This window comes from Centroberyx gerrardi, chromosome 22, assembly GCF_048128805.1.
Source record: "Centroberyx gerrardi isolate f3 chromosome 22, fCenGer3.hap1.cur.20231027, whole genome shotgun sequence".
Taxonomy (NCBI): domain Eukaryota; kingdom Metazoa; phylum Chordata; class Actinopteri; order Beryciformes; family Berycidae; genus Centroberyx; species Centroberyx gerrardi.
Genome location: NC_136018.1, coordinates 25,117,223 through 25,143,934, shown reverse-complemented (window position 1 = coordinate 25,143,934; position 26,712 = coordinate 25,117,223).

Sequence of the window (26,712 nt, the reverse complement as noted above, 5' to 3'; positions counted from 1 at the left end):
AAAGTCCTTGAATGTGTTGTTGGTATCTTCAGGATTCAGCATGGTCTTCCCTGCTGAGTTCTTAATGGCTGGGATAATTGATTTTTCATTTAAGTTGGTTTACCAGAAATGTTCCTCATGTGTTATGTTCAAAATGATCGTGTCTGAGTCTTTGTATGAGGAACTTGTGTTTTGTGTTTAGGACATTATTTAGCTGAATTGTTTTTTCTGTGATTTCTTTCTGAATTTGATTTGTGGGGTTATTAGCATATTTATCATTAAGTTCTTTGATTTGTTGTTCCAGGTCATTCTCAAGTTCCTGTTCCTTTTTTTCCCTGTATGATGAGTATGATATAATTTTTCCTTTCAGTACTACTTTAGCTGTCTCCCAGAGTACTGTGGGTGGGACTTCCGGAGAGTCGTTTATTTAATTAAGGATGCCCACTCTTTTGTGAAGAATCTGTCAAAATCAGGATCTTTAAGCAGAGATGTATTGAGGCGCCATCTACTGATGGGTTGTTTCAATTGTTCCATGTTGAGGGTAAAGGATACAGGGGCATGATCATTAATGATGATAGGGTGGATTGTGCAGTCTGAAATGTCCAATATAATTGAGTTGCTGGTGAGAAAAAAGTCAATGCGCGAAAATGATTGATGAGAAGAAGAGAAGTATGAGTATTCTCTGTTTAATGGGTTTTTCAATCGCCAACTATCGCCAAGACCAAAGTCAGTTATATATTGTTTTAGTGTTTCTGTGGAGTGCCAGTTCCTGCTGTTGCCTGAGGAGCTTGATCTAAAGTTGGATTAATTACAGTGTTAAAGTCACCGCTGATTATCACTGTTGAGTTTGGGAGGTCAGCTAGTGAAGTAAAAAGTATATGGAAGAAAGCAGGGTCATCAGTGTTTGGGCCATATATGCTAGTGTGGAAGAATTGTGTGTATATATATGCTGTGCGCCACTCTGCCTGTAGGTGTCACTGCAGGCTGGTTGTATGTAAGATTCTTAAATTAAAAAAAATTCTACTTCCTCTACTAGCTCCACCCCCAAGCAAGTATAAATACTGATCGGTGTCTAGCGTCCGGTGAGAGAGATTCATTTGATTGCCACGGCAATGGTCTTCTCCCATGCACGTAAATAAAGCATAATCAACAGCAGTCCACTGAGTGGTTCTTGAAGGGTTCCACGACACTAGCAATAGTGATGTTGATTGATGGAAGCATTGATTATTACATATCGTCCTCCAGGGTCGGTAATGGTGGTGTGATGGATTAATGGTATTCTTTTATTTATCAGAATTAATGTACCTCTTTTCTTTGAGTTGTAGGTAGATGAGTATACTTGGTTAAATTGGGGGGGGCGTGTTAATTTCTGATGTTCAGGTTCTGTTAGGTGGGTTTCTTGTAGCAAACAAATATCTGACTGTAATTTGGTTAGATGGTTTAAAATTTTAGTTCTTTTTGCCTGTGAACTAATCCCACAGAAGTTACAATTTTGAGTGGCGGCATTGGACGTGTAGGCCAGTACAATCAGATTTGAGGCTATGTGTAGTGTTTAATGATGTGTGCCTGTTAGAAATGTGTAGTAGAATATTTTCGGCTATGTGTGTGAGCTTGTGATGGATGTGTGGTGGAACAATTTGCAATATCTGGGATCAAGCATGTGATAACATTGATTTTCTTTTAAACATTGCAGACCAGCAAAACAGTTGTAAATATCACAGATGAGAGACTGTGATGGCATCAAAGTTGTAACAATACAGAGTTTTCCCATGAAAACTATTGTAACCCCATGATTTCTGATTTTTAAACAACAGTGTACAGGTGGACACAGAGAGACATAAAGACAGAGACAAACAGAAAGAATAGAAAGGGGAGATTTTAATTGGCCAGTATCATTAACCGATCTTGCAGTCCTTTACGCTCTTTTAATCAACCGTCTACATTCCTGCCCAACCTCAACCTTAAGTGGACGGATTACAAAGTTATTGCCTATTGTTGGTTAGCTGGGAACCAAGCTACACCAACGTCAAGAGCTGGAATGTGGACCACAGCATCTTATTTTATGGTGGTTGTTTTCCTGACTGCTACGGCTGCTACCAAGTAAACAACGGAGTCATTTCGCACAATTCAACACTGCTGCCGAAGTTTTTTCTGTTCTCTGCTTTCAGTCTCCAGACCATCTCACTAGCCTGACTGCGTGCGACATATTACAGTACACCCCATTTCCCTGCTGGTACTGACTGTGAGTCTGTGACCTAAATGGACAGCTAACATTACTAGAAGGATAACATGGGTCAATCTCCTTACCTACTTTGACGATCCTGTCTTTCCGACCGTCCGACTGAAGTCTCCTCCCAAAGAATGGCTACGGCATCAGCAATCACAGACATAAAAACTGAGCTGCAATCCATTGAGCTCCTAATCATGGATCTTCTCCAGCGACAAACGGAGCTCTCTTCCCGGTTAGCCTGGCTAGAACAGCCGGGCTGTCAGTCCCCGTTGGTCTCGGCAACCACGCCACAAGGGGGTGGCACTAGCCCCACTCCCGGCTGTTCCTACTGGGCAACGGTGGTGAAAGGCAAGAGGAAGTTTTCCCTTCCTCTTTACGACCCAAATAGAGAAGATGATTCTCCTCAGCTCTTCAACCCCTTTGCTCCTCTGGCTGAGGTCACCGACGACGCAGTTTCCACACTTTCTCACGCTCTCGAAGCCGATTGGATTATGGCAACATCCAACAAGCACTACCCACCTAGCACTTCCAGCTCCCGGGATAGCTCTTCCATTGGCAAACGTCCCCGACTATCAGCCTCAGTATCCGTGTGCAGTATTAATCCCGGAGATAACTCCATTCGGGCACCCGGTAACGCTGCTGGTACAGCCAACGCCTCCCTTTCCACACCGCTGTCAGACCACAAAGCCACCTCCTCCAACAATGCCAATGCGGCTAGCATAGCTAGCGCGGTGATTGCTAATCACCAGCTTCCACCCAAACTCTCCATGTACAGTGGCACTGGAAACAATAATAAGCCCGAAGTTCTGATTTTAGGCGACTCCATTATCAGATTTGTGGATCCCGGTGCCGTAACATACTGCCTTTCTGGTGGCAAAGTAGCAGATTTTATTGAACTCTCACCAACGCTGATTGAACTTCACCCTTCGGTCCACACAGTCATAGTGCATGCAGGAACAAATGACGTCATGTCCAGACAATAAGCTCCAGCGCGACATGGAATCATTGGCATTAACTACTGAGAGCCTAGGCAAACGCTATCTTCTATCTGGTCCTATTCCCACTATGTCAACCAGATCTGAACGTTTCAGCCGTCTTTTTAGCCTCCATCAGTGGTTGCAAAACTTCTGTACAGCAAAGGTTATGGTTTTATCAGCCATTTCTAATCGTTTTGGACTGAGCATGATTTATATAAAACTGATGGCTTGCACCCAAACTGGAAAGGGACCAGGCAACTGATGTCAAATTTTAACAACTATATAGCTTTTAACTCCTTCTGACCCACATCTCAGCAAGACCCTAACAACCTCATCTTGATTCTAAACACACCCACTCTTGATAGAAAGGGTCCTGCTGGCTCATGGCCTGTTTTTACTCATTCAAATGATAAAACTCCTAATGATAACTACCAAGTCCCAGAAAATCCCCACAGTATTGATAACCATTTACTTCACAACTATAGTCATATCCCTATCATAATCAGTGATAACCGGGATGTTAAATATAAGAGCTACAACTTTCGAAATCAGAATAACATCATCCACATTAAGCCCCCCCTTTTTTCATCCCCTGCCACTTTGCAAAATGTTACTTTAAACATTGGCTTTATTAACATTAGATCACTTTCTACTAAATCACTGCTTATCCATGATATGATAAATGACCATAGTCTTGATTTTATGGGCTTATGTGAAACCTGGCTAAAGCCAAATGACTTTGTAAGCCTAAATGAGGCATCACCTCCAAATTACACTAGTTTACAAGTGTCACGTGAATCAAGAAGAGGTGGGTGCATAGCTGCTATATATGACTCCGCTGTTTTTACGTCATTTCAGGTACTTCTTATGCACTCTAAGTTGCAATCATTTTATATAGCAATTTTATATCGACCACCAGGGCCTTATTTACAATTTTTATCAGAGTTTTCTACCTTTCTTTGTGACATACTGACACAAATAGACTTAGTCTAGTCTAGTCTTTTAATTATGGGGGATTTTAATATTCATGTTGATGACAAATCCGAGCCATTCAGTAAAGCTTTCCTAGATCTCATAGATTCTACTGGTTTTACACAGCATGTTGATGTGATGTACCTACTCACCTCTATGGCCACACGCTTGACCTAGTATTGACACGTGGTCTCTTTTTCTCAGATCTAGCTATCTCGCCACATCTACCTGTCCTTTTAGATCACTGTTTTTTTACTTTTAAGGTTACACTGTGTAGGCATTGTATTAGCCACTCTGAAACCTACACTACCCGTTGTATCGACTACCATTCATAAACTTGCTGAGCAACTCGAGTCTGCTGTAACCACCATAGATCAGTCCTACTGCCTTAACAAGTTCACTGACAATTTAAATCTCACATTGCTGAACGCATTTAATTCAGTTGCCCCCCTGTGTACTAGGAAAGCTAGACTAAAACCGTCCCCCTGGAACAATCGAGACACTCGGTCTCTTAAACAAAAATGCAGAAAACTTGAGCACAAATGGAGACCAACCAAGCAAGAAACTTTTCGGCTTGCGTGGTCTAATAGCCTGCTTGAATATAAATGTGCTCTTCGTGCTGCTAGAACTGCTCATTTCTCTGACCTGATACAAAATAATAAAAATAACCCAAAATTTATTTTTGACACTGTCACTAAACCACCCCCTATATGTAGCACCTGCCTTACTGCAACTGACTTCTGTAAAGTTTCAGAATAAAACACTGACACAACTGAGTAGTAACGTTATAATTTCTTTAGTGAACTTAATCGACTCTAGTAGATTTAATACATGTTGCTTTCCACGCTGTTGCAGCTATCATGGGGCTCCGATAATCTCTCAATCCTCTTTTTCTCAAAACACAATACCACCGAAGAAACAAGAGCGTCCATACCACAACAACAAAACCAAGAGCGCCCCCCCCCCCCCCCCCCCCCCGTGGACAAAATAAAATACCATCAAATTACAACATAAACATCACATGCGTCATAAGCCATAAACCTTACAACCCTCCTTTCCTTACTTTTTTTTTCTTTTGTTTAACAGTAACTGCTAGCCAGTTCAACTCAAATCTTTCTTTAGCATTACACCTTTCAGTCCGTTCACATTAATCAGAGTCAATGAGGTATGACGGGGGTCCTCTGCTTGTCCTGATTGGATATCTACGAACAGGTGACCGTGACCCAGGAGGGTCAGGGGCCAAGGGCTCTGGGGTTTGTTCAGGATGGATTCCAGTCCAGTCCATGACATCTTGTCCGGCATCCATGACTTTCCACTCACATGACTGAGAGTGGTGATTTTCAACCACCGGTAGAGTCTTGAAGTGGGATGAGTTTCTGGTGATGACATGGTCGTTGCGTTTGGCTGTCACCATGGAACCTTTGACAGCAATGACCCTGTATGGGAGGGGATTGTAGGCAGGGAATAGCTTCCCTTCCTTCCTTTGACGACACAGGACCATGTCGCCCACTTTTAGAGCCAAGGGAGCAACATGGCGCGTGCTGTCAGCATTGTGTTTCATCCTGTTCTTTGCCACTGCATCCACTTGTCGTAGCTTTGCATCAGTCTGAGACTGGAAGGGAAGATGAGAGTCAGGCAACTTGATTCTGAGGGGCCTACCAAATAGCACATCAGCAGGAGCCATTCCAGTCGAGCAGTGAGGCATGGCACGGTAGTTGCGGAGGAACGCATACAGAGTCTGTTTCCATGGACGACCTTCAACATGGGCAGCACATATAGTCTTTTCAAGAGTACGCATGAAACGTTCAGACTCTGCATTGGTCTGCAGCCACAATGGAGTTATCTTCCTATGTCTGAAACCCAAGTATGTAGCAAAGTCTGCAAATTCCAAGCTTTGGAAGGGCGGGCCATTGTCTGTTTTGAACCACAAGTGGAATTCCTAATGTAGAGAATATTTTGTCAAGTTTAGGAATTGTGGCTCTGGCTGATGTGGACTGTAGAATCTCAACCTCTGGATACCTGGAGTATTCATCAATGACCACCAAAAGGTAATCACCAGAAGGGAATGGACCACAAAAATCCACACCAACGTTTTCCCATAGTGATGATGGCAGCTCAGACATGCGGAGAGGTTCTTGTGTGTGATTGGGCACAACAGCCTGACATGGGATGCAGCCAGCTATCATGCTTTCTACTTGGCTATCAATGCCAGGGAACCAGACTTTCTCTTTGATCAACTTCTTAGTCTTGACCACCCCCTGGTGCCCTTCGTGTGCAAATGAAATTGCCCTGATTTGTAAAGAATGGGGGACAATGATCCTTGTGTTCCGTAGCACAGTGTCATCAGTAGCAGTCACTGTCAGTTCATCTTTGATTTTCTTGAACATTCTTTCTTGACATTAGAGCAGTAACATCAACTCCGTCAGCAAAATCCTGCTTTTCACACAGTGACCACCACAAGCCTTCTTTGATGAGTCGAATGACTTCGCACAGAGTGGGGTCAGCCTTTGTTGCATCCTGAATTTCAGCCAGTGTCATTGCCTTAGGGACAGCATTTGCAGTGACCAAGTTCACGTATGCTTCCGCTTGTCTTTTAGCGCTTGAAGCGTACTGAGAGATATGTGATACTTGTGCAGGGTGGCGTGACATATAGTCTGCCGGGTTGTCCTTACCAGACTTGTAACGGACTGTGTAGTTGTAAGGCTGCAGACGTAGACTCCAGCGTTCTATACAAGCAGGTGGCTTGGATTTGGGGTTGTTGAAGATCCATTCCAAAGGCTTGTGATCACTGACAAGGATAAAGGGCGCTCCGTACAGGTATATGTGAAAATGTTCACAGCCCCACACAATGGCAAGAGCTTCATGTTCTGTTTGTGAATATTTTCGTTCAATGAGGGACAGCGCTCTACTTGCATAGCTTATCACTGTAGCCGGTTCATTAGGGCCATTTCTTTGTGCCAATACGGCCCCAAGACCTACTGGGCTTGCATCAACTACCAGTTCAGTTAGTTTGTGTGGGTCAAAGTAGTTCATCACAGCATCACTTGTCAGACTTTGTTTCATCTCATTAAGAGACCTCTGGTGTTCTTCTGCCCAAGTCCAACGAGCAGTCTTTTTCGTAAGTTCCCTCAAGGGCTGAGTTATTGTGGCAAAATCTTTGATGAAACGGGCACTGTAATTTGCCATGCCAAGAAGACTGTGGACCTCACTGGCATTGGTTGGGGCAGCAGCATCATGAAGTGCCTGAACCTTCTTGGGATCAGGAGAGAATCCTCCACCTGAGAATGTGTATCTGAAAAAGTCCAGAGTGGTTTGTGCATATTAGCACTTGGCCTTGTTAAGAGTCAGGTTCTTCTCCTTCAGACGCTGAAACATTGTCCTAAGAGCTTGATCATGGGCAGGCCTTGTTTTGCCAAACACCAAAATGTCATCACTTAGGTTGATAACTCCTGGGATGCCATCCAGGGCTTGTCGGATGGCATTTTGGAACACCTCTGCGGCTGAGGAAACTCCAAAACTCAGTCTTTTGTAACGTCGCAGTCCTACATGAGTGGAGAATGTTGCGATATATCGTGAGGATGGCTCCAGTTCTAGCTGATGATACCCACAGTTTAAATCCAGCTTTGAGAAGAACCTAGCTCAATTGAGTGATTGTATCACATCATCTACTGTAGGTGTGAGATGTGTCTCTTGTTCCATGGCTTGATTTGGTATCCTCATGTCCACACAAAGGCGCACTGCTTCCGGGTCTTTTGGCTTTGGGACAGGAACGATTGGAGAGACCCATGGAGTGGGACCATCCACCTTCTCGATTATGTCAAGGTCCTCTAGGCGTTGCAATTCAGCCTCGACTTTCTTTCTTACATGAAACGGTATTTGTCTGTGAGGCTGTTGGACTGGAAGAACATCTTTTCTTATGTGCAACTTGACTTGAAAGTCATTCAATTTACCCACCCCGTGAAAGAGGTCAGCATACTCAGTGAGGAGATCATCTACTGCTTTCACTTCTGTCTGGTTTGAGGTTGTTGTGGGCTGCACTGGCTGTTGTGGAGATGTGTGAAGTGCCTTGGCAACTTTGACCAATCCCAGTTGAGTGGCAGTGTCATAGCCAAGTAAATTGCCATTATTGCCCTGCAGCACATTGAACGTTGCAGTTGTGAACCGTGACTTGGATTCCACTAGCGAGGTGAATTTTCCAATGGCAGGCAGTGGGATGCGGGAGCCATAAGGAAAGATGGGAACCGTGCATTTGGTGAGTAGGGGCTTACATCTCAAACTCTGATAAGTTCCATTCCCGATGCTTGAATCTCAGCAAGTGCCATGGTTCTGCCGATTGAGAGAAGCTCAGTCAATGTCATCTCTGGTTTCTGTAGCGTTTGACGCCGTAGTTTATTACATGTGCACGTTTGAATGATCATAGTTTTGATCTCTCTTTCAACATCGGGAAAGTCACAGGTTGCTGCTAATTGCCACAGTCTTGTGTGATAGGAGTCAAGTGTTTCTCCTGCCAGTTGCGTAGCTTGTCTGAACTTGTAAGTCTCATAGGTTATGTTGATTTTAGGAGAAAAGTACTCACTCAGTTTGTCTTTCGCGCATTTGTAATCCTTCGATTCCCCGGTGTCGGTGAGCATGTCAAAGATGTCCTGTACACCTTCCCCCACATAATGCAGAAGCATTGCACGTTTTCTTGTATCATCCTTTATATCTAGAGCAATTATGAAGTTTTCAAAGCGCTGTAACCACTTCTTCCAACGGACAGATGAGTTCTGATCATCATTGATATCAAAAACAGGGAACGACGGCAATGCAGCAGTCATGTTTGTAGGAAAAAAAAAAAAGTTGAATCCTCGTCGCCAGTGTAAAGTTTCAGAATAAAACACTGACACAACTGAGTAGTAATGTTATAACTTCTTTAGTGAACTTAATCGACTCTAGTACATTTAATACATGTTGCTTCCCCCGCAGTTGCAGCTATCACGGGGCTCCGATAATCTCTCAATCCTCTTTTTCTCAAAACACAATACCACCAAAGAAACAAAAGCGTCCATACCACAACAACAAAACCAAGAGTACCAAGGGGCAACTATTTACATGTTGCCCCTTGGTACTGTAGCCCTTCAAAATGTCGGAGGAAGAAGGTAATCAGTTGCCGCAGGTGCGGAGTAATGGGAACAGTAATGATGACGCCCCTTCTACTAGTGTTGGGCACCGTGTGACCCACAGTGTGACTCCCCGCCCAGTCTTCATGCCGGAGACATTTACAGAGTAGGCCGTGAGTGGTCCGACTGGTCGGAACAGTTTGATTTGGCGGCTGAGGTGAATCATTGGGATGAGGCTCTTAAACTTAAGTTTATGTCTCTCTTGCTGGCAGGTCGTGCTAGGGACATGTATTGTGGTTTGCCCAGGGAGGCTAAGAACAACTATGCATTGTTGAAAGCAGCTGGGGGAGCTAGATAGATCTTTAGGTACCGTTGCATGTGTGCCCTGATAGCACGTGTAAGTTTGCGGTGAAGAGTGATTTCGCTTGCGGTGCAATATTGTGTGTTGTGCCCTGAGGGGATGTAGCTTCGGTGTGAGTTGCAGTGCAGTATTAAGTTGCAGTGCCCTAAAGGGGTGTAGTTTCTGTGTGGGGTGGTCTAGATTGGCGAGTGCTCATACACCTGTGTCCGGCCCATGTTGATGGCATTGAAGGGGAGTTTAGGACTCAGACTGTGTCCGATATACCTGTGTACAAGACTGTTTTGCTGCATGGATTGGTATTAATAAAGATTATTATTTTCTGTTACCCACAGGTTTCCTCCTTCTTTAATTGTGTGCATAGTATTTAAGGATTCTGTGTGCGGGCGCTCTACATTCTTACATCTGAGACAAGGTTTATTACAGTACATTCATAAATCGTTACAAACTAGGTTTTCATTCCTATGCAGATGATACTCAGCTTTACATCTCCATTAAGCCTGATGCCTGTCATCAGCTGGTGAAGCTGGAAGAATGCCTATTAGAAATCAAACAATGGATGTCATCTAACTTCCTCCTTTTAAATGCTGAAACTGAAATGCTAGTTCTTGGTCCAAAGCAGATTAGAAACAAATTCATTGATCTCACTCTGAACTTAGCTGGTTCCACAATTTCACAAAGCCCTAGTGTTAGAAATCTCGGTGTCCTATTTGATCCAAATCTCTCTTTTGGTAAACATATCAACGACATTACAAAAACTGCATATTTCCATTTACGAAATATTGCCAAGATCCGTCCCATTCTTTCCATGGCTGATGCTGAAACACTTGTTCATGCATTTGTCTCATCTAGGCTTGACTATTGTAACACCCTTTTCTCTGGCTTACCTAAATCAACTATTAGCAAATTACAACTTGTACAAAATACTGCTGCTAGGATATTAACCAAGACTAGAAAATGTGATCATATTACCCCTGTTCTTATTTCATTACATTGGCTCCCTGTACATGCTAGATCTGACTTCAAGATTCTACTTTTAACTTATAAAATATTACACGGACTTGCACCATCCTACTTATCACCAGGGGTTAAAGTGGGATTTGGCAGGTGGGGGAACCCTGTTTCGGGGGGGGGGGGGGGGGGGGGGGTGTAAGATACATTATTGGTTGGGGGGGTCAGAAAAAAATTTAATTTCCTGCATTTCTACACCACCTAACCTCTTGGATTAAGTCAAGAAACAGCAACCCTGTATAATGTTAACCAAAAATGTAAAATTATGTTATATTACTAGATTTCAGCATTGAGGTGCTTACATTCATGATTTTGCATAGGCATACTAACCTAAAAACCTATTACTGGGAATCTTGAGAAAGTTTCAGAGCGACAGACACAGAGCGTCCCCGTAACCATAGTAACTCACTCTCACTCCTGCCTGCGTGCGCACGGCGCGAGAGGAGAGGGAGAGACGCAGAAGAGCCGCTGACTGAGATTACTCTGAGAATAAATTACAGTATAATAGATTTGTGTATATTTCTCGCTATTCAGATGGTCTGAATAACTCGCTGCTGCACGGTGCTGCTCTGTCTCATCTCGTGCGCTGTCAGCGTCTCTTTTCACGCCGCGACATTATCAGTTATGAATTTGTTTTTCACTGCGTGAGAAAATGGACTTGTGGCGTGAGAGTGTGTGAAAAATGTCAATTGCGTGAGTCTCACGGTCAATGTGTGAGAGTTGGCAGCCCTGTGAACTCGCTTGACATTATTATGTATGAAACAGCCAATCAGAATTATTTACTTATTAATCGAAGGTGCCGGAACGCCGTTCCGGATCGTTCCGGCCCACTTTAACCCCTGCTTATCACCTCTAGTCACTCCTCATACACCTGTTAGGGCTCTACGATCACAAAATGCCGGTCTCCTGACTATTCCAAAAATAAATAAAACATCAGTAGGTGGCAGGGCTTTCTCTTACCAAGCTCCTCTTCTCTGGAATCGCCTTCCTATCCAATTTGAGAGACTAGCTCGGTTGACTCATTCAAAAGTAAACTCAAAACACATTTATTCGCATTAGCCTTCAACCACATTTAGTCTGCTCTAAATATTAAACTACAGTTATCCAGCTTATATTCAGTTTTATGTGCGCATGGTTACGTATATGTACATTTTTGTGTTTTCATCTGTATCCAAGTATGAATGTACAGGAGTTTTATGTGCATATTGTGTATTGTTGTATTTTACCTCACTTTTTATATTTTTAAATATTTAAAATATTTTGTTTATAATGTTTTATATGTAGTTTATCTCACTTTGTACATTTTTTATATATTTTGCTAATGTTGCTCATTATTGTTTTATTTTATGTACAGCCCTTTGAGACATATTTTGTGATATCGGGCTATAATAAACTTTGACTTGACTTCCTTTGCTTTGAACCATTTATTTTTGTTTATGGTGCTCGAAGTTTGCGATTATCGGACGGGGATTATTTCCTGTGCGTGAGCCAAGATGGTGAACTCTGTGGAAGGTTATCATGTTTATAACATCGGGTTGGAGTTGAGTGTGGAACACATGAAGTCTTTTATCAGTTATTCTGGGTTGTCGGGTATGTTTTCGGAGATACCGGGGAAGATTAAATTATTGCGCATGCTTCTAGTCTGTATGTCCAAGATGGTTTCTTTCATTATCTTGTTTTCTTTTATGACAAAATGAAAATAAGCCATTTGATAGTTTTTACTTAACTGTGAAATGCAAGACAGTTGCTGTCATCATCAATTGGCATTCATGGATTACTAACTGGGCATATGTGACACATGCCTTGGGGCCCTGCGCAAGCAAAGGCCCTGGAACACATTTACCACATTGGTGTATAAAGTAATATCTCATTAACCCATATAAGTCCGTGGTGGAAGTTTTTATTAAGTGTAGAATTTGTATCTGATTATATCATCCTCCAATTCATTTTGATAACATAAACGTTTGTCAGTAGAAAAATGAGACCATCGCAGAGAAAATTGGTTTAGTCTATGTGTTGCTTTCAGTCTGTTCATGAGGCGCCTCAACCAAACTGGGAAGACAACAGCCACAGTTTCAGTCTGGTTGCTTAGATTGAACGGCATGAAACTAATCAATATGGCAGATGGTGGTAACATGAAAGACAGGACTTTAACTGCTTGAGCCTCTGCAACAAAACAAAAGAAGAGGCTAAAAGAGACCGTTCGGCTTGAAGTACCCGTTCCTTGGCCCCCCTGGTACACAGCAGACCGGAGCCCTTGGTCACCAGACCCCAGGAGCCCCATGGACCCATCGGCGTGGAGCACAAGTTCTAAAAGAGGCTAAAAGAGCTAAGAAGGAGAGTGACAAAGCAATACATTATTTAATGATGGTGTATAGTGGTGAGCATAGCTGCCTTCCAAGCAGTTGATCTGAGTTTGATTCCCAGCCATCGTAGAACTTTCTTCCCAAATTTCCCCTAGGGGATCAATAAAGTGCAATCTTATCTTATCTTATCTTATCAAGTTGCCAACCTGACAAAATATATTTACTATAGTTCTTCCCATCTCCTCATCACCACTGTCCTCTGCACTGTCTTCCGCCTCTACATCAGGTGGTGCAATGTATATATTGGCCTTGTCAACATTTTCTTCAGCAAGTATTGAAAGCACTTCTTGGAGGTTAAAATGCTTTTTATGAGACATTTCCCCCTTCCTCTTCCTTTGGTTTTTGTGTCTGTGACCAATAGCGCAAAAAAAACCAAACCCAAAAACATTCAAAAACTACCCCAAACTAGACATTCAAGCAAAGGAACCTGTTAGGACAGTTGACTAAAGCAGAACAGTATTTGTATTTGTATTTGTAAATAAATTTCCATGGTTTCTCCATGTGGTGTTGCTTAGTGTATTTCCCAGGGGCTCTTCGTTTATAGTTTTTCTTGATCAGATTCAACAGCTTTGTGTGTGTGTGTGAGTGTGTGTGTGTGTGTGTGTGTGCGTGTGTGTGTGTGTGTATGTGTGTCTGCATGCATGGGAGTGTGCGCGCCAATTATCAGACATTTATGTCAAACAAGGGGTAAATGGTGGTGCATTTGCTTATTGTACAAATACAGTCTTTGGGCTTATATGGGTTAGTTCGTTTGTGATGCTGTGAGTACTGAACCCTTATACTCCTGTCACTGCTTTATCATTTTGTGATGATTCCATATCCTTAAGGTCAAGTTTGACCATCTGTTGAGATGTCTTCAAAGTTTCATTCACACAGTGGTTAAGTACACAGGACAATTTTTAAAGATTGTCATGTAACTGAGTAAAGTGTATTTAATGGAACACAAATTTTTGACTATGCTATTACTTTATGTTACTTTAACAGGTTCCAATGATAGAGCTGAGATTTCTTTCCTTTAACTAACTCCTCTCATCAGACTTAAAATGGGGAAGGGCAGTGTTGGGACCAACTTTAAAAAAGCCTTGGCTTTCAGAGATCATTTTTAATTGACAGTTTTCTGTCTGGCTGACACATTTTAGCTACCCCTTCTGTGTCCGCATGTGAATTCGTTTCATTCCACTCCGATCTGTCCAATTTGAGGGTCACTTTACATGCAGTGTGCGTTACTGCGCATGTCAATATTGTTTATTCAAGTGTAAAATGCATACTGTTTTAATATGTTGGTGTTATTGCTTTGCATTTTTTTTCTGTGTTGCACAGTATAGGGATGGGGAGACAGACTGGCAAGAGAATACACACCCATCCACACACAAACACAGTATCTCTACCTCTTCCTTCTTTCTCCTTCTCCCTCTCTTTCTCCCTCTTTCCTTCTCTCTGCCTCGCTCTCCACTTTACTCTCTGTCTCTCTGTAGTTGAAAGGCCGCCAAATCCTTCCCAAACCAATTAGAGTATGTGTAGGGCCCTCGGGGCCCCCACGGTGACAGTACAGAGTCCAGAGTGGCAAGGGGTTTGAAGAGGCAATCACAGTCTGCAGTATTGAACAATATCAGAGAGCAACAACAATACCAGGCTATAAATCAAGCCTAGAGCTGCGACCAGACATTGACTGGCTGGATATGGGGAGTCAAGGGCAAAAAGGCTGGCTGAAGTAAGCAGTGAAACACACACATCACAAATACAGGTTAAACATGCATGTACCTGCACACACAAATGTATGCAAGCATGCATTCGTACAAAATTACACACACATGGTCGCATACACACACACACACACACACACACAAGATTCAAACTGCAGGTAAGTAAGTGCTACAGTGTGGACACAGTGTATGCCAGCATAAATAAAACTATCTTGGGAATTTGAATTTCTGTTCATTATTCAGGACGCCCTTAGTGGCTGTTAAGCAGTAGAGATGGATACAGCAGGCTCCCTGTAGTTCTGCTGAGGCGCTGCCAGCTCTGATCCATCACTCAGCCCCCGACAAGCTCATTAACCCTGACAGAACATGAGCTCAGCTGAGGAGGGCAGGAATAGAGGGATTGGAGTGCAGGACAATCAGATGCATAAAGTTCCACTATGACCCAGTCACTGCTGCTGTGTAGTGCAGTACCTCTGATGCCTTGTGTGTGTGTGTGTGTGTGTGTGTGATCCTATATGACAACACCATATACTGTATACTGAGATGGATGAGGATAAACTGTCCATGAAGTTAATTTTGTCTGTTTGTGAGTATGGTAGGTTTGCATGCACGTGTATGTTTGTGTATGTGCAGATGTGTAGAAAATATTTTTTTCCCACCACAAAGCGGTTATATGAAATAGGCAAGGCAGGAGTAGTCTCATATTGAAGTAACGCAGTGGAAAGCAAGGGTGTAGTGGTCAGGGTGGTGGATGGGCGTATGCATTTGCCTTCAATGCCAGTGAGTTCAATTCCCAGCTTCTACAAAAGACATTTCGGTAACACTTTCTATGAAGCCCGTGTCTATAATACATTATAATCATACTCATAACACATTATAATGCCATCATAATGCATTATAAGTATAGTTATAATCATGCATAGACAGTTATAATGTTTTATAACATTACTCATAATCTGTTATAAAGCTTTTTCATAACAACTTATAACAGCATGCATCATAACACTTTATAATTACACCCAAAGATCATAGTGTATTATAATACCAGTAGGTATAATACATTATAAACATTGTGGATAACGATCAACAAAACTGTCATAATACATTATAATCATTGAAGTTACACCTTATAATATGGTTAAAGTAATAAGGTTAAGTAACAAACTTAGAATGAATTCTAACTGTTGTTATGATGTTTTATAATGTTATTATAAGCAACTATAAGTGCTCACTGACTGCTTTAAGTAAAGTAATGAAATGACTAAGCTACAAGCAGATATAAAACATTATAAGATGATTATAAATCATTATAAGCCGTCATTGTCTGCTTTAAGTACAACACAAAGCACTTTGCAAATGCATTTTAATGTGAAAACAGCAATTTCTCAAGTGTCCACAGATGAGTTTCACAGAAGCACAATCCTCATGTCAAACATAGTACTGCTCAGTTCTTGCTCAGTTCTTCTTTTTTTTTTTTTTTTTTTTTTTTTTACAAAACTAATTATTTTGGGTGTAAACCTCTGAAAAAAGTATCATGAATGTCATAAACAAGGCAGCCAAGAATGCCTTGCACAAGGTATCTTTCACAGAAACACAATCAAAAATCAAGAGGAGAAATCAGACACCGCCATCCCCATTCCAAAACAAAAAGACAAAAGCAATGCTCAAATGCTATCTCTGGAATGAAAAAAGCTAACATAAAAATTCCCAAGTGGTTATGAAGAGATCGGCGAGACCTGTAGAATATGGATCTGGATATGGACAAATGCCAACAATTTCTGCTTCCAGTATCTCAAAAACCAAAACACTGGTGCAAATGCTTTTTGGAAGTACTGATAAGTCATATAATCTTAAAAATGTGGACTATTCCAGCAGCACTTAGTGCACACCTGGAAAAACAAGGCATCCTTTATTGACTCTGACTTTTTATAGGACTATTTTTTAATTTTAGATATTTCTATTAATGGTGAAGTAAAGGTTTCCATGAATTATGTACCCACAAGCAGTTTGTGCAGTTTTAGTAAGATGGCATAGGTTAAACTGGTCTGGGACTTTTAGAGAAGCACACACGCACACACACACACACACACACACACACACACACACACACACACACACATCATCATCATCATCATCATCTCTCCCCACATATCCCCGCCTATGCATTTCACATTTTTTGTCAAACAATTTCCATGGTTTTGAATTAAGAATAGTTATATGAGTTGGTTAGAAATAATGGTAACACTTTATATTAAGGTACACATATTCACCATTAACTAGTTGCTTATTAGCATGCATATTAGTAGCATATTGGATCTTTATTAGTCATTATAAAGCACTTATTAGGGTTCATACCCCTACGGGGTAGAACCCTATTGTTTTTGTGCTGGTTTATTAGGGTTCATACCCCGAAGGGGTAGAACCCTATAAGGATTGTGCTGGTTTATTATTAGGGTTCATACCCCGTAGGGGTAGAACCCTATTGTTTTTGTACTGGTTAGGGTTCATACCCCGTAGGGGTAGAACCCTATTGTTTTTGTGCTGGTTTATTAGGGTTCTACCCCTTCGGGGTATGAACCCTATCAGGATTGTGCTGGTTTATTGTTTTTGTGCTGGTTTATTATTATTATTATTTGTCTTCCGCCGCGGCTCAAATTCCCGTGAGCTGGAATGAGCGAAAACCACGAAACTTGGCCCAATAACTGGAAGTGGTGTGCAAATGCTTCACGAGAAATATGAGCCCAATCGGCCAGTAGGTCGCGCTGTAATTAAGGCCCAAAAAAGTGATTTTCGAAAGGCCACGCCCCTCACACCGTAAGTCCGATTGACTTGAAATTTGACACACAAGTCCAGCTGAGTGTGCTCTACAAAAAAGCCTCTGGACCATAAAGGTCCGCCATGATGTATTTTTTGCTAATTTGCATAATGTGAAAAACAGTAATGCGACATCTACTTTTTTGATTTTGATCGAATCAACACCAAATTTGGTATACAGCTTTGGGGGACTGCGATACACATTTGTACTATAAATGAGCAAGATCGGTCGAAAAACATGGCCGCCATCAAACAAAATATCTTAGAAAATATTGGCCATAACTCATTAACCATTTGTCCGATCATCATAAATCTTGGTAGCTAACTTCAGTCCGTGTCTGGGAATAGGTGTCCTGAAGCATTTTGAGCCCGACCCATAGGGGGCACCACAAATGCTACAAACGTGTACCGGAAAACCCCATGGACGGAATTTCACCAAAATTGGTGTGCATGCTCTGCGGGCGAGTATTAACCAAAATCTGAAGTGTCGTATTGATCGGTACAAGTGGGCGTGGCCTATCACATATTTGCTCATAACTCGAGATGCCTTTGAGCAATCCTGATTAAACTCACTGGAGACATCCCGCACTATCTCCTGAACATACACACCGAGTTTTGTTCAAATCCGATGGAGGGGGGATGAATAGTGGAACTTTGAGTGCGCAATTATTGAAATGCTGCAGGCTTTGTGATGATGAAACAAGTGTTTGATTGGTCTCGTTCCTTCTTTAAACAGAATTAAACTAGCTGAAGTGACTTTGCTCACCTTTGTGAAGCCTGAAACCCGCTCGTTGCTGCTCGCGGCTTTAAGTTTGGCCGATTGAGCTGCTTTCTTCTGTTGAGCGCAAAAAGGTATGAACCCTCGAATTGCCGCTTGCAGCTATATTTAATCCCTTATTCTGCATGACCATATTCTACAACTACTAGGCCATTAACTAAGAGTTTTCCCTCAATAACCTCCTAATTACTGCTTTTTGATAGTGCATTATAGACATGGGCGTCATAGAAAGTGTTACCAATATTTCAAAAAGAGATGGGGAGAGTGGACCCCCTTGTCTGGTACCCCTGCTGTGAAACTTTGTGAGGTGATTCCGTTGGTGGTGAGTGTAGACATTGGTGCGGTGTATAATGTTGTTATCCAGTGAATAAATGATTCTCCAAATCCAAATTTCGTAAGTGTTATGAATAAGAACTTCCAGTTGACTTTGTCAAAAGCCTTTTCTGCATCTAGTGAAAGTATTAGTGTTTCTGCTTTTTTGTTAGATGTGTGGTATATTACATTGAATAATCTGCGTGTGCTATTTGATGCATGTCTTCCTTTGATAAATCCAGTTTGATCAATCTGTATTTAGAAGTGATATGGGGCGGTAGCTAGATGGGAGAGTATGGTCCTTATCCGGTTTTAGGAGTACAGTTATGATAGCAGTGTTCATGTTTGCAGGGATTCTGGAATTATGTTTAATTTAAATACTCATTCTGAGGAATAGTGGTGTGAGGATATGCCAAAAGTGTTTATAAAAATCAGCGGGGAAGCCATTGGGTCCAGGAGGTTTGTTGTTTTGTTTTTGATGTAACGCCTTGAATTCTTCTGCTGTTAGTGGTGCATCCAAAATTTCAGCTTGTTATGTGGTTAGTTTTGGAAGGTCTAGTTTATCAAGAAATGTCTGAATGTCTTCTGTGTCGGGTTCATATTCTGAGGTGTACAGTTCACTGAAAAAATCTCGAAAGATGTTATTTATGTCTTCTGGGTATATGCATGGTCTTCCCCGCTGAGTCTTTAATTACCGGGATTATTGATTTTTCTTTGTTTCATTTTAGCTGATTTGCTGACATGTTGCTGTATTCAAAACTATTGTGTCTGAGTCTCTGTATCATGAATTGAGTTTTTTTGTTAATGAGGTCATTCAGTTGAAATTTATATTTTCTTAGTTGTGTCCTCTGTGGGATTGTTAGCATGAGTGTTTTCCAAGTTTTTGATTTTATGTTCCAAGTAATTTTCAAGTTGTTAATCCATTTTTTTCTTATATGAGGAGTATGATATTATTTTGCCCCTCAATACTGCTTTCCCTGTTTCCCATAAAGGTGTTGGAGAGGTTTCTGGAGAATCATTTATTTCCATAAAGGATGCCCACTCTCTCTTAATCATACTGTCAAACTCGATATCTTGAAGTAGGGATGTATTAAAGCGCCATCTGGTGATTGGTCTTTTGAAATGTTTATTACCTAAGTCTATGGATATAGGGGCATAATCGCTAATTGTAATGGGGTGGATTCTGATGTCAGTACAGAGTTATTGGTGAGGAAGATGTCGATACGGGAATATGATTGATGTAGAAGTGAGAAATATGAGTACTCTCTCACTGCTGGGTGTTTTAATCGCCAACTGTCGCCAAGACCAAAATCTTTCATGTACTGTTTGAGTGTGTCTATGTCCTCCCATTATAATTGTTGAGCTAGAGAAGTCAGAAAGATTTGAAAAGAAATTGTGGAAGAAGGATGGGTCATCAGCATTAGGGCCATAAATGTTTGCAATAGTTACGTCATTATTGTTGACAGAGGCATTGATTATAATGAACCGTCCTTCAGGGTCAGTGATAGTTGTTTTATGAATTAGTGATATATCTTTATTAATTAGGATAGATACACCTCTTTGTCTGGAATTGTATGTAGCAGAGAAAACTTGGGTGAATTGCAGTGATTTTAATTTCTGGTGGTCTGTGTCTGATAGGTAGGTTTCTTGTAATAAGCATATGTCTGCTTGTAGTTTAGTGAGGCGACTTTAAGACTTTGGTCCTTTTTGCCTGCGAACCAATGCCACAAATATTCCAACTAAAAAGTTTGAATGATAACATGGTTTAAGGCAGTGGTTCCTAAACTTTTTCTGTCAGGCCCCCCTTTTATGATATAGGAACATTTTCAAGTGAAATGTTCGTGGTGACAAGAGTCCCCGATAAACAAAGTACTTTTCGAGTTTTGCCACATTACAGGTGCAGTTCTCTTGTTTAAGGAGATGTGTCCGCAAAATGACCAAGAGGAGCTAACTTTAGATAACGCTAACGCTAGATTAGCTAGCTGCTAGCGGCACTAGCCCCTAACCTTGATCATAATAGGTTTGTCATGTAGGCTCTAGCTCAAAATAGTAAGTTTAAAAGGAATTAAAAGGGAGAATATTGTACTTATGTCTGATGAGAAATGATTCGTCAACCGAGATAACTTCCGTCAGAGCTGACATAATATAATGGGGAAGTCCTCCTCGGTAGGCCAAACATGAGGAGCAAATTACTATTATGATTAGACACTTTATAATGATGGTTAAAATTATTTTAGGGCAGCACATATTTAGGGATTGATTTGTGAAAAAGCAAACATAGGACAGGTTACTTTAACTCCACACACACATTTATTTACTAACGACACAACTACACAACAACTACCAGTTAAGAAACACATACAGGGAAAACAATACAAAACTAAACTAAGCCAAATAACAACTAAATTAGAGTGTAAAATATCTATTATGGTTAGGATGTATGAAACGATTGATGGAACCAGACTGATCAAAATCAGAGTTTCACGCAGATTAGATTGCAAATGAATGGAGTAAATGAAAATAACACAGCGATCGTTCCCAGGATCAGAAGTCACCAGATATCATTCAGGAGACAATAATTGACACTGGAGACGAGAGGGTAAATGTAAACTGTGACCATATATTGAAAGAAATAGAATAAAATAAATTATTGAAATGGCCACGTATCGTTTCACAGTATCAAAAGTATTTTCCAATAAACTCTTATGGTTCACAAAATACCTTGCTTTATGGTGAAATTGTTTAAACCAACAAAAACTTTTAGTATGGATCTCTACTCTATTTTTATTCCTTGGGTGCACCCACTATAGCTCAAAGTAACTCGCACTTTGTATCCAATTAAGGTAAGTATCAATTTCAATATTAATCCTATCAGTTGTCAAATTCAGATGAATCAATCAACCTTACTTTCAATTTACATTTATAATAGAATCAATATGACAATCAATCAAGACTTACAACAACGATTAAACTCAATGTAGTTAAACCAGTCCAGGGCTTCCCATACATAGACAACTTTGTGGCGGCCCGCCACAATATCAGCACTGACCGCCACAATTTTTTAAAATTAATTAATTAATTAATAATGTTTAATTGTAGAGCTGCGTGTAGCGCATTGATTCGCTCAGCCCCTACTTGCTCCGCGTGCTCTCTCGCTAGCTTTCGCTGGGTTAGCTCGCTCTCGCTCTCTCTCTCGCTCTCTGTCGCTCACTCTCGCTCTCTCTCTCTCTTTCACTCTTGCTCTCTCTCGCTCTCTCAACGGATCGCTCTCTCAACTGAGCCGTCTGTGCGCCTCCCATTACACACGCAGGCGAGGGATATATTTTTTTTCAAGAAGACGGCCGGCTGAATTCCCGAAAAGAACTAAAGATACAAGTGAAATTGACAGCACAGAGAGATGTAGAAGGGCAGAGGGTCAGAAAAGCAGATTTCTCATTTCTATTCTTCTGTACCTTGTAGACAGGACAAAAGCTAGCAACAAACAGAACAGTGTAGCAGTGTTTATATTTTTAAGTTATGTTATCTTTGACACAAATTACTTGAAAGGGAGCACTTTATATATACAGGTTAGTTATTTGTTTGACAAATGGAACTATTTAAACTGGAGTAGCCTACATTAGATAATTTCTCAGTCATCCAGGTAATGGGATCCTTATTGATAATAGCCTATATATTGACAATATAAGAGAAGGTAAGGCTGAGATGGATCTTGAAATCTGTTTTGGTCCACTTCTAGGTTTCTTCACCGGAATCCGCACTGGATCACTTTGCTGGTTAGACTCGCCATCATTCACTGAATCAACCAAAAAACCTGACCTGTATATATAGACAAGGCCAGAACTCAACTCTTTTGCTAGTAATGGCCTTTTAGGACCATCAGAAAACAAGTACAAGCAAGTAGTAGTAGTAGTAGTTTGCATTAAACAGTAAATCATAATATTAAATCTTTAAAAATAGTGAACTTACATATATTTGCACTACAAAATGGAATTGACCAACTTTCCCTTTGCATTACATTCATATTGTCAACTTAACTGTAAATATAGCCTATACAATTGTAAAAAATGTATATCTAAACATTACATTATCTAACTGTTCACTCATCAATTTGACTCAAATAGTGCCATACGGCATCTGCTGGCGCATTACCAGACTACAGCACATGGATTGCAATTTAGTGGCTTTACCAGCTACAGAAAAATATTGAGCAATTAAACACTCCTCGTTTACGAAGTAGTTAGCACAAACATACAAATTTGGACTAAGTTAACTGTAGTCGGAATGTTATTGTCAAAAATACATTTCAACCACTCTTTCTTTTTATCTTCCGATGCTGGGAGGGAATGTAGAGCTTTGTGTTCAGCCTTTAGTGTGCTTTGCTCTTGCTTTTGACATCTTCTAAGCTGTAGTAGCGAAGTAAAAGGGAGAAGAGCAGAGGTAGGTGGGAGTGGTTATCCACCTTGCAGGTCGGCGTATGCAAGTCCCTCCCCTTGTGACGCCACAAGGGGAGCCAAATCAAAATGGCTTGTAGAAGCACGTTTTCCCAGGAAGGAGGCTACGGCAACAATGCAGAGGCATTCACTTTTCACATTCTCTGGGTTGTTAGGTTGAAGGATGACTAAATGAAATCTGTATGGGCAAGGAAAAACATGTCTTTCACAATATAGGACCTTTAACAACGCAGAACGTAGCAAAAAAGAGCAATCTAAAAACCTCACTGCTATCCTCCCAGCTTTCCCACCTCTGACCCCTGCTGAACAATCTCTCACACTACCGCACACAGGAAGGACAGGTCATAAAACCAGTAGTTCTCTCTATTGTCAGAGAGCATGCAGCATCCTGTGTGCCAAAAGTCACAAAGTGGCAAGGGACGTCATCTTAGCAGATGACCGAGCAGAAACAATGTTTCGGGATATATCTGTGACCACTGACCAGTGGTAGATTAGATTATAATTTTTTTATTGCCATACAGTCAAAACCAATGGAATCTAAAATGAAACAGACTTAGCCTATATATACACATTAGGGCTGGACAATATTCACAAAAAATCACATATCACAGTATTCTTGACAGAATGACGACAATAATATCGATTTGTTTTGTTTTTTAATTTACAAAAGAAAATTTTGAGAAAAGGTCATTAGAAAAGTGGGTACTCACTCAGCTACAACAGTCCAATAAGCTCAGAAAATTGTATCACTTTACTGTAATGCAGCCTTTAAGACCAGGAAAAGACAACATCTAAGCCATATCATGATATTTCGATCCCAGATAATATCTAGACTCATATTGCGATATTGATAATATACACCTATAATATTGCCTATTAAATAATCAGAAATCAATCAAACAGCATTTACAGAATCTAAACATTTTTATTTTCCATTTGATTAAGATGTAATCAGTTTCACAGGCTGGTTTCTTTCTTAAACTATTTACATTAGATTTTAATTAATCTCATATGAGCTCAAGGTTCATATGTTTACATTTGGGGGCAAAGCCAGCTGACAGCCAACAGACACTTCGACAGGCTAAACAAAACAAATAACCTTACTCATACTTCTGTATTGTTTTAGCTCACTAGATAGCGTTAGTCAAGTGCATTGCCAACTCCTAAAACAAACATTAGCTAGGCCAGAGGTTCCCAAACTGGGGGGTCGCGACATAATACCCCCTCACATTGCGTTCACATTGCAAAGCAGTTTCTGCTCAAAACATCACTATTTCCTATGGAAGGGAGCGGATTCCGCGCTCATAGCCGACTCCGCGGCAGATCGCGGAATTTTCCGTCGCGGAAGGTCGCACAAAGAGTTGAAAATAGTTCAACTTGAGCGGATAAGATCCGTGCGGAATGCGTCACTACAGTCCAGCGCTTCTTTGGTTGCCTGGCAACAAACTGATCGCAGATTTCAGGCGGAAACTGCTCCGCAATGTGAACACTGAAAAGGTTCCTATATCATAAAAGCCTGACAGAAAAAGTTTGGGAACCACTGAGCTAGGCTAACATTTGTTGTGTATCTCTGTTAACTAACTTTTAACTAACAAGTCCTCTACGGTGGTGCGAGAATTTATGGTTCTGCTTTGGTGATTCTGCATGTAGACCAGTGGGCCAGGCAGAGTGGCCCGCTGTACGACAATGGGGGTTGATAACCCAGTGAACATTGGAAGGGTGACATACCTGTGGTGGAGCTTGTCAGGGAGTTATGAGCATATTCCGCCCGGGGAAGCTGTGAAGCCCAGGTTGAGTGGTTGGAGGAGGCAAGGCAACGGAGGGTGGTCTCCAACTCCTGGTTCAGCCGTTCCACCTGGCCATTAGTCTGAGGATGAAAGTCACTAGAGGTAGCGCCAAGCGCAGTGCAAAATGCCTTCCATACCTGGGAGGTAAACTGATTTCCACGGTCGGAGACAATGTCTGCGGGAATGCCATGGAGACGGAACACATGCTGGACCAACAGATCTGCAGTTTCCTTGGCTGAGGGGAGCTTGGAGAGAGCTATGAGATGTGCAGCTTTCGAGAATCGGTCAATGATGGTAAGTATGACTGAATTACCTTCTGAAGGTGGCAATCCGGTGATGAAGTCCACAGCAATGTGTGACCATGGGCTTCAAGGAACTGGCAGGAGACAAAGGAGACTGGAGCTGGGCTGAGTGGGAGTCTTAGAACCAGGGGAATGTTGGGGGAGCTGATAATGAAAAAACTGATATCCTCCTGATGATTACTGGACAGGTGGAGGGACACTGGCACAGTCTTTTTAGTGACACGGGCTAACGAGTCTCCATCTAAAACAACGTTGCAAAGTCATCAATCGGAAATATTTTGAGACACTGCTGTGGCCTCAAGTGAGTCAGCCCTTGGGGCCCCCTCATGCTGGGATCACCAAGCAGTTGCCTGCCTTGCCTGTCCATAAAATGCGTCTCTGTGTCTAGCTTGGGTTCGACACAGCCTCTTATCCTACTATAGCTTATTACCAGTGTTGGGGAGTAGTGAACTACATGTAATTAAACTAGTAGTTTAACTACATTTTGCAGTAGCTTGCTGGTAGTTCAACTACATTCATATTTGCATAGTGATTCAAGTAGTTAAATTACTTTTTTGCCATTTTTTGTGTAGTTAACTACTGAAACTACAAACTACAAACAATTTTGATAATTATGTAATAAATAATTATGTAACAAATAATTCTGATAATTCTTACTTGGTTACTTTCTACTGTAATTATTGTGTACATTACTTTTTACTTATTGTGAGAATCTATGTTTAGAATTTATACTGCGGAGCGAATGGGGAGTAAGCATTCCATTGTACTTGTTACACATGGTGATAAATGATTATTGCTATTTATTAACAAATGTTCAGAGAAGTTGTTGCATGCTATTTTAGAAGTTACCTGGCTAACTGAGTAATCCTGCTTGCTGCAATACCCCCACCTGGACTCTAGTTTCTGGAAGGCAGGTGTCTGACTGATGGACATTGTATACAAAACCAAAGCTGACATTCCTTGCACTTTCCCATGAATAGTGGGGTATTTTATTTTTTGGTTTATGTATGACCTGTGAACAAGTGGGTACTTTTTGCAATAAACTCAATTGAGTGGCATTTTTTGCTGGCATGTGACTTTTTTTAAATTATATTTTGTTATAATTTCGTATCATGTACATTGTCAATTTGATCATTTTTTTTACAAAGTAGTTTTAACTACTTTTTCTAAGTAGCTTTAGTTAACCAAACTAGATTATTCCCTAGGGTAGCTTTGCTGTAGTTCAACTACTTCCAGTGTGAAGTAATTGGTAGCTTGCAAAGCTATGCTTTCAAAGTAGCTTCCCCAACACTGCTTATTACTGTAACATAGGAATCTGCTGTTGGGAACCCAGCATAGGGCTGCCTCCTGGTTACTGTATGGCTATTCATCCTCTGTCTGCTGTCCATATGAGTATGTATGTGAGTGAGCATGTCTGAGTATATGTGTCGTCCTTGCCCAGCTGTGTGTGTGTGTGTGTGTGTGTGTGTGTGTGTGTGTGGGTGGGTGGGTGTGTGTGCGTGTGGCTGTCTGTCTGTCTTTCCTCTGTCTCAGACTCCGGTGCAGTGTTTCTACCTGGCAGTGGACGCAGATG